The sequence below is a fragment of the Chinchilla lanigera genome, unplaced genomic scaffold (genome assembly GCF_000276665.1).
Source record: "Chinchilla lanigera isolate Chin_1 unplaced genomic scaffold, ChiLan1.0 scaffold00026, whole genome shotgun sequence".
In the NCBI taxonomy this organism is placed as follows: Eukaryota; Metazoa; Chordata; class Mammalia; order Rodentia; family Chinchillidae; genus Chinchilla; species Chinchilla lanigera.
Window position 1 is genome coordinate 6,319,105 of NW_004955427.1, and position 9,200 is coordinate 6,328,304.

A 9,200-nucleotide genomic window follows, 5' to 3' on the forward strand; every position below is an offset into this window, starting at 1 on the left:
TTGGCTTGAGGGTCTGTGATCACTGAAAAATGCTTATATAGTATATACCTGCCAAATGCTTTTGCTCATAAATATTGGAAGTTCTACTATTTTGCATGCTCCATGCTTCGTTTGAATTTTAACATTTACTGCACTAAAGATAGAAATGTATTTAATTTTTTAATTTTCTCTTTTTTTTTTTTTTTTTTTTTGGTTTTTTTTTTGGACCAGGAATCAAACTCAGGACCCTGCGCTTGCCAGGCAGGCACTTGCACCACTGAGCTATATCCCTGGCCAGGGATAGAAATGCAGAACTGGTGTTATAATGATTGTGATCTTGTCAATATTAAATAGCTGCATTACAAGACGGCAAAAAGAAAATTACATTGTTACAGGAGTAGAGGGAAAAGGTCTGGCAAACATACTACCTGCTGACATTTGATTTACCAAAAAGTTCAGTAAGTTAGTTTGCTAAGAATACCATTTATTGTACTTTATGAAGTGAATTACTTTTTGGTGTTTGGGAAAGCCTTACTTTTGATCAACAGCTTGCCTCTTTGATTACTTATAATGTCCCAAACTCAGCAATAAAAGTAACGATCTGCTTACAAAGGTCTTTATGATATACTTAAGTGCTTATGTGAAGCTTTGTATATTCCAAACAATTTATAATATTTTATGTTTGTTCTCAGTATTCTGTTCTGTGGATCATGCTTTAAAACAAAAGCCAACTGAAGGTTATATTCATTTCAACAGCATAATAAACAGTACTTAGAACAGTAAAAATTCACAATTACATTTTATATTTCAAATCCAAGTGTAACAGATATGACATAGGTGCACAAATACATAAATGGATACTAATATCATCCATGTATCCTATTTTCCCAAAATGTTCTCATTCTGATTCTATGTGTGTATTTTTTTCCTGTGATTTCTGACTCATCCTGAACACAAAGCTCTGCAGAGAAGTAATAACCTCAACTTCTTCCCAGAAGAAAAATAAAATAAAATAAAATAAAAATCTAAATGGCTATTCACACAGATTTGGAAATGAGATCTATACCACCACATGGCCTACACCTCTGGGGCAAGATGACTGGTGGCAGTATATAAAAATTAGAACTAGAATAATTAAGCTAGTGTTCTAGGGTGGTCGGTTTCCACATGAGGTTGTTAGGTTAATTATCTATGGAAAAAGAGCCTATAATATGTGTAAGGTGGTTGGAGAAATGGAGAAACCGAAGCCAGGAAAAATAATTATAAGACAATTGGGGCTGGGGATTTAGCTCAGAGGCACAGCACCTGCCTGGCAAGTGCGAGGTCATGAGTTCAATTCACGGTACCAGAAAAAAACAAACAAACAAAAAGACAATAGCAGTTAGAACAGCAACAAGAAGATAAATATCAGACAAAGGTTAATAGTATTGTGATCTGAGATTTTTTGAGACAGTGACCAATGAGATTGTTTATTTATTTGATTGTTTTAAAAATATAATGTTCCCTTTTTAATTTAACTAAGTTTATTAGTACAATTTAGGTATATACAAATGGTCACACTCATCACAGGGAATTTGTACCTGTGCATGATATACCATGATTTGTCTTTTCCCCTTCCCATTCTCCTCTCTTCCCTTCCATTTCTATTCCAATCTTTATTCACAAATTTTTGTTTAAAAAAAAAACAGTAAGAATCAACAAATGGGATTATTTCACACTAACAAGCTTCCGTACAGCAAAAGAATCAATCAGCAGAGAGAAGCAACAACCTACAGAATGGGAAAAATATTGCCTCAGACAGAGGACTAATATCTACACTGTACAAAGAAGTAAAAAAAAAAATTAAGCCGCCTAAAATTATACACCCAGCCAAGAAGTGGGCCAGAGATTAACAGAAACTTCACAGAAGAAATACAAATGGTCAACAAATAATAGGAAAAAAATTTCAACATCTCTGGCCATTAGAGAAATGCAAATTAAAACAATACTAAGATTCCATTTTACTCTGGAAATAATGGCAATCACAAAGAAATCAAACAATAACAAATACTGGTGATGCTATGGTGAAAAAGGAACCCTTCTGTATGGGAATACAAAGTAGTACAACCATTATGGAAATAAGTAAGGAGATTTCTCAAATAACTTAAATGAGGATAGCCAGCTATCACCCTGTTAGGCATCTATTCCAAAGAGCTTAAATTAACTCATCATACTCCAGCAACATATGGATACCATTGTTTATAGCAGCACAATTCATAATAGCTACATCCTGGAAATAGCCTGTATGCAAATCAACAGACAACTGGATAAAGAAATTGTGGCATCTATATTTAATGAAATTCTAATTGGCTACAAAGAATGGCAAATTTCAGACATTATAGGAAAATAAATGCACTTGGAAAATATGTTATATGAAATAAACCAGACACACAAGCATAAATACCACATGGTATCCCTCATTTGGGTGAGGCACAGTACAAACAAAGGAAATGACAAAGGATGGATGGAAAGGGACAAGGGGATGGATCTCTTGCCATAGGGAAGTGTTCCAGGGAACAAGGGTGAGGTGTGAGGAGGTGGGGAAGGGGAAGTGAGAGGAATAAAGATGTGCTATTTAGAGAAACCTAATATACTTAATTAACCTAAATATACATTATGTATCATAACATGAGCTGAGATGGTGACACTGAGATGCTCACTGAGATGGTGATGATAATGTAGGTGATGTCAGGTTATACTGGTGTAATGCTGAGACATGAACTAGAACTGCCCAATAGGATAAGACAGCAGGAGTAATGGACAGACGTGAGCATTTAGGAGACATATTCTGTCCATCAAGGCATCACTTTTAAAACCTATTACTCTCCTCCTAGGGAAAAAAAAAAAAAGAAAAGAAAAAAGAAAAAACTTCAGCTTCATGGCAGGTGGAGAAAGGAATGGATACACCAAGGAAAAAAGTTTTCTCAAAATATAGATCGAAATAAAGAAGAAAATATGTCTATGAGTTTGGCCTCTGTTAATAAACCTAGATAGAAAAAAAAAGGATGAATTGGGAAAGGGCTATAGAATTTGTTCAAACAAAGCTGCGTACATAAGGCAAGAAAACATTGGTGATACTGAAGTGAAAGAAGGCAAAGCTCCTGCAACTATCAGTGGTCTAAAGAGACCTCAGAAAGGACAGGGCAACAGAGGAAATTCCCCTCAATTTGGCAAGAAGGAAAACACAACAGTGCCCCTGATAAAGACTGAAGTCTAATTTAAGAGATTTAAGATGAGATCAGGTAACAAGGAGCATATTTCTGAGAGAAGTTACATCCACCAATGATATCTCTTGCACGTCTTTGTAAAAGCTCAGAACTGAAATTTAGGCACACCATTCTGTGCAGTGATAGTGGAAAACTACTATTTCAAAAGTCTTAATGTATTATTTTCTGTATCAATTATTATAATATGTCCACAAGTTCCTGGTGTACATTTAAATTTCATTAGGCTACAGGTAATAGAGAAAACATTAACTGAATATGTTGACTCAGGTTTACTTTTCACAGGTTAGTAATCAGCCAGGGTTTCCTTTCAAGCCTCTCGCTTAAATTGTTTATACCCCCTCCATGCAGCCTCTGTTCCTTTCAGGGTGAAGAATAGAAGGCTGATAACAGCCCTTTCTCTTCTCTAGATGAGAAAGCTAAGCAATGGCTCAGCACAGTAAAGTTTGTCAGGGAATAATATTTGACCAAAAAATTAAGGTTGTCACCATTAAGAGAAATAATTATTCTATTCTACCAACAGCTCAGTTTCTAAATTTTAGTTGTCTTCAGAGATTTTGCTCATCTTTGGAAGAAACAACTTTAAATTTTTTCTTCTATCTCTTTTTAAGGGAACTACATTTTTCTCCACTTCCATAATATGGGGTCAATGAACTGGTGGTCACAGAATATCTGTTCACCCCACACTGCAACTCATCCCCCAGATCCCAAGCCTTGTGGAATAATATGATTCGGGGAGTCGGTTAAGTTTGATGTGCTTGAGAGAGAAAGGTTAATCACTTACAGCTTATTTAAGTAAAGTGGGACTCATGTCAGCCTCCTCATGAAGAGAAAAAGAAGAATTTTGCTATATAGTCCATTTTTTTCAACAAAATGTACATGGTTTTTATAACAGTCCTTGTTAGGTGGATTTCTATTGCAAAAGTCATCTTTTAGTTTATCTGGGACTCTCAGGATTGATGTACCTGAAATGCAGGTTGAGACTTGGGTATGTTCTGCTTCTTGGAGACCATGGGTCCCTCAGGTGCACAGGCTGTGGAGTGCTGGTCAACCTCCGTGAGTGTGATGTAGGTTTTCACTTCCAAGCTCACTTCAGACACCATGAACTGGTATTATGTCTTCAGCCCATGACTTTTTCCCACTTTTTCAACTTAGAAACTAGAAAAAAGATACAAAACTAACGTCCAGTGTGGTGTTGTTCATGTTATTACTGCTCAACAACCGCAAAGCTGCCTCTGAGATTACTCCCCTGGGAAGGCCCATTAATTTCTTTTTCTATAAATTGCTTAATGGTTTGGTGTTAATGGATTCTCAAAAATTGATCTTTTAAAAAGGAGCGTTTTTAAAGCCATGGTAAGACAATTGGGATTTAAATGGAAATAATTGTGAAGTTTTTTCTCCTCTCTAAAAGAGTTTTTCAGAATCCTTGCCATTATTGTACTGCCGCTGAGAAGCAAGAGTGCTATTTCATACACAAGCTGCAGCTCATCTTGGAGTGAGCCATGTAACAATGAGTGTATGCACCAGGGACATTACTTCTTCAGCGGTGTAATATGCTGTCTTTAAGGTATTTTACTGTAAATGGTAATATGGACAAGTTTGCAGTAAATCATAGAAATGAAAGAAAAAATGTTTTCATTAATTTTTTTTTTTTTTTTTTTTTTTTTTTGAGATAGGGTTTCACTACGCAGTTCAGGCTGGCCTTGAACTCACTTTGTAGCTTAGGTTGGTCTCAAACTCACAGCAATCCTCCTGCCTCAGACTCCCAAGTGCTGCAATTACAAGCATGCGTTTTTAAAATGAAAGGCGGTAAAAGAATAATCATAATTATTATTATTTTCTAAACATTTTAAATCCCTATATTCTGCAATCATTGAATACTGAGCTAAAGTAAGATATATTCTGAATATTGTCCCTAATGATGTTTACAACCAATACAAATCCTTCACTAATGAAGTAGTGTATGCTTTTATTCATTATTATTTGCTACATTATGAATAATATATGTGGCTTTGTTTTATAATGCATTACACATGTATTAAAAATCAAAAATCTTCAATAAATATGGGATTCTATTGAATAGTACTGTCTTCAATTATATCCAATATAGTATATAGAAACTGGATTTATTCTGTAGAAAAAGTAATGAAGTTTTACGTAATAATTCAACTAAGGTTCTGTTTTTGAAACAGGAAGTGAATTGAAGATTATTTAAAGGCTTATTTTGTGCTCTGAATCCTTTAAATATGAATGCAAAAACAACGGGAAATATATGTGAGCAGATTTAACTTCACTAATTTACTCTGATTAATCAAGGGTGATTATCACCAATGCACAAAGAATTTTAATCACACAAGAAAATATACGGGTAAAAGCCACGCATTGCCTTGTTAGAATAAATAGTAATTTATAACGCAAAATAACTCATCAAAAGGAAATTAGGAAACATGGAACACACTCAAGAGACACAAATTGTCAGGAACATCTTCTGAACATTTTCATCTAGATTTCCTTGAGTCATGTTATCTGTAACACAATAAACTCTTTTACTGATGTGCTAGCTTTTTGCCAGAGGTCACAATCTACTTTCTGATTCTGTTTGTCACATTTGAAAAACATTTAGACTCAGTCTTTCACTTTATTGCCTTAATATTTTACTCTCTTATAAGACCAAAGAGATAGGCTGGTTTGAGATGGATCTTTTCCAGTTCCTCAACTTTTGCTTTATTGCTTAAAAATAAAGATATAGAAATAGAAATATGTAGCTATAAATGTAGAGGAAAAAGTTATTTTCTGGCACATAATTATCCTGACACATAATTAACTACCACAATTTTATAAGCTTACTTACAGGTCTTCAAAAACACGAGTCAGGTCTTCAATTAGCGTAAAGGGAACGGGCTTGCTGTTGCAGGCCTTCTTATTTATTTCATTGTAAAATGCTGTTCATACTCTCTTTGTTGTAAAAATGTAATAACTTCTGAGTTTTTTTTTTTTTTTTTTCAATTTTTTGCCTACCCATCTAAAATTCCCGAAATACCTTCCTTATCTTTCTGTGCTTCCATTTAACAAACGTTCTCAGTCACTCACTCAAATCCACCTCAGCTCATTATCCAATTTACTGTGACCCGGGTACCAACTCAAAAACAATTGGTCTTTAGTTTTAAACAGCCATTGCTTTAAAACAATAGTTTATTTAGTTGTTACAGTAGTTAATCAACTTCTGATTCAAATCATTTTTTCTTAAAATTACAGCAGTGTAAGTAGTACTTTGACAGTGAGATTTTACACGGCGTTTCAACCTGGTTTGTTATCTCTGGGGAAATTGAGCACCATCACCGTCCTCTGGACTCTATGTGATTATATCATTGTCTCTCTTTGGAAGACAGTCAATATCATATAAATACATGTTATCTGTACTGTGCTTCATCTCACAATTTCTTTTTCTCTACTTTGCAAAGTGTACAGATAAAAAGGGAAAAGAGGTTAAAATCAAGAAATATCTGAACTGCTTATAACCTGAGTGTGATTCCCCGAATTCACGCTGAAACTTACTCAGTGCTGCGGCGGTATTAAGCGGTGGAGCCTTGGAGAGGCAGTGAAATCAGGAAGACTCCAGCCTTCTGAATGGAGATTAAGGCTTTTTGTAAAGAGGCTTCATGGACATTCATCTATTTTTCATTGAAACTGTTCCTGACACCATACAGGTTGGACTCTCTTCAGACACTGAATATGCTGAGGCATTGATGTTAGACTTTCCAGGCTCTACAACTATGAGCAATGAAACAACATATGATGTTAGTAAATTGCCCAGTCTAAGGTGTTTTGTTATAGCAGCAAGAATGGACTAAGACACAAACTAAAAACAAATTTTAATAAAAAGTCATGTATTAGGTTTAAAGAAAAATTTAGAAAAATAATACAAAAGATCTTAGACTAGTGCTTATACTTGAATATGAGATTTCTGTTAAATTAAAACAAAATAAATTTAAACCTGGTTTAGTTATGATTTAGAAGTAACACAGGCTTATAAATTTTGTTCTTAATATCCTATAAGTTGATCATTATTCTGTGAAAGTAATTAAACATGGCGCACTACTTTTTTCTACACGATTAGCAGGTATTTAATTTGTATCTTAATTATATAAAACAAATGGATTAGTTATATACTAATAAATTTCCAGGAGAAAATTAAAGTACGGGACAATAGAGATTATATTTTTGATGTAATAGTTTCAGCCTGTCATTTTTGAATTGGCCTGGTAAAATATTTATGGGCATAGAGAACCTTAGCACATATTTATTGAATGAATGAATGAATGAATGAATGAAAATGTTTTAGAGCAATTCTGACTTTCTCTGGAGCCTGTTGGTACTTGAAGCCAGATATCTAGTGCTATGCTAATTGTCTGTGTTGAGCAAGCTACACAGTGGGAATATAGAGTTTCATAGGGGAACTGGTACTAGGGTGAGGCAAGTGAGGTGTTGCTTTAAGTATAAAATACAAAACACTGCAAAATATCAGTAATTATCCAAAAGAATATTTTAAAGGAAGATTTTTACAATTCCAGGTAATATACCCAGTTATACAGCTAATGCAAAAAAAGAATGTACAGTAAACCAAAAAAAAATCAATTAATTAAATAATGTTTTTGCTCATCATTTTGGGGACCAGATGAAGGACTACCTTTTGGGTGACAGAAAATAATCCAGGAGTACAGAGAGGGGTAACATTTAAAAAACAACTTTAATTAGTGAAAGTAGGAGACAAAAAGAAGCGGGCTCCCAGATGACTTTTCGGCGGTGTAATTCCCCCACTTGGCCTCTGGAAGACGTGTTATACGGCTCAAAAACCAAACTAGTTGTCCTGTGAAACGGTGACCAGCTTGGAATGATCACCTTGTGTTTCTCTTTTGTTCTTCCTGTTCCGCTTTTTCTTCATTAATTCCTTCTGTCCTGAAATTTTATCTTTCCATATTTGCAGTGCATAACAGATTCCGCTTTGGACGGATCCCCAGCTAAGAACAAATATGAGTAAGATACCAGTCCCTTTCAACAAGCCATGCGACAGTGAAGTGGAAGATGTGGTCGGCATGTCCCTGTAAGAAATTCGCTATAGGGCAGTAAATGCCTTCTCTGAGCGCAGTCATGAAAGAGAACTAGGCATGAGGTGAGAGCAAGTTGATGAGTTTTGAAGAATGAAAGTAAATTTACGGACAAACAGCTACCAACTTAAGAATATCCCAGGGAGAGAATTAATGGGAGCTAATAGCAGCATGGAGCTGTTTACAGGGAGCAACACCTAGGAGACCTTTATCATGCCCTTACATACTGCAACTTCTTCACTGAAATGTATTTCCAGGGACCTAATTTATTTTAGTCCTAAAATGAAGACACTATCTACCCTTAGTATTATCTAGTAGACTAAATGGGGGCAGTCCATAAAAAAATGCTTAGAAAAGTGTCTGGCAAATACAAACTGAAATTCTGTCTTCCTTGAGTGCTTTATACACCTTTAGAATCCTATCTTCAAAGGAACACACTGATATTGCCACTCCATTAAGTTTTCTCCATCTTTGGATAAATGGTATTGCATGTAGTAATCTGAAATGTTTTAATATGCATTCCCATTTAGAAGTGACTGTTAACATTTGTTGAACCTCCTAGAAAATGGATTTTCTAAAATGATCTAGTGACTTAACTTAATAATATGCAAGGAGTCATACAGCAATCAAATCTAAAACTTGACATAAATAATTTTGTAGCATTCACATTTTTCTGCTTTCGTTTTTCATTAAAAGGATCTGTATTTATGTTTTATAGAGTAGAAAACAAAAATTGCAAATGCAGTAACTCTATGCTGTTTTCTCTTTTAATAATCATTTTTCTGAAATTATTTTTACCATGGGTCTTCTTGTGTACTCCATTGTAGGCAAAAGTGCCAAACAAGTATTAATA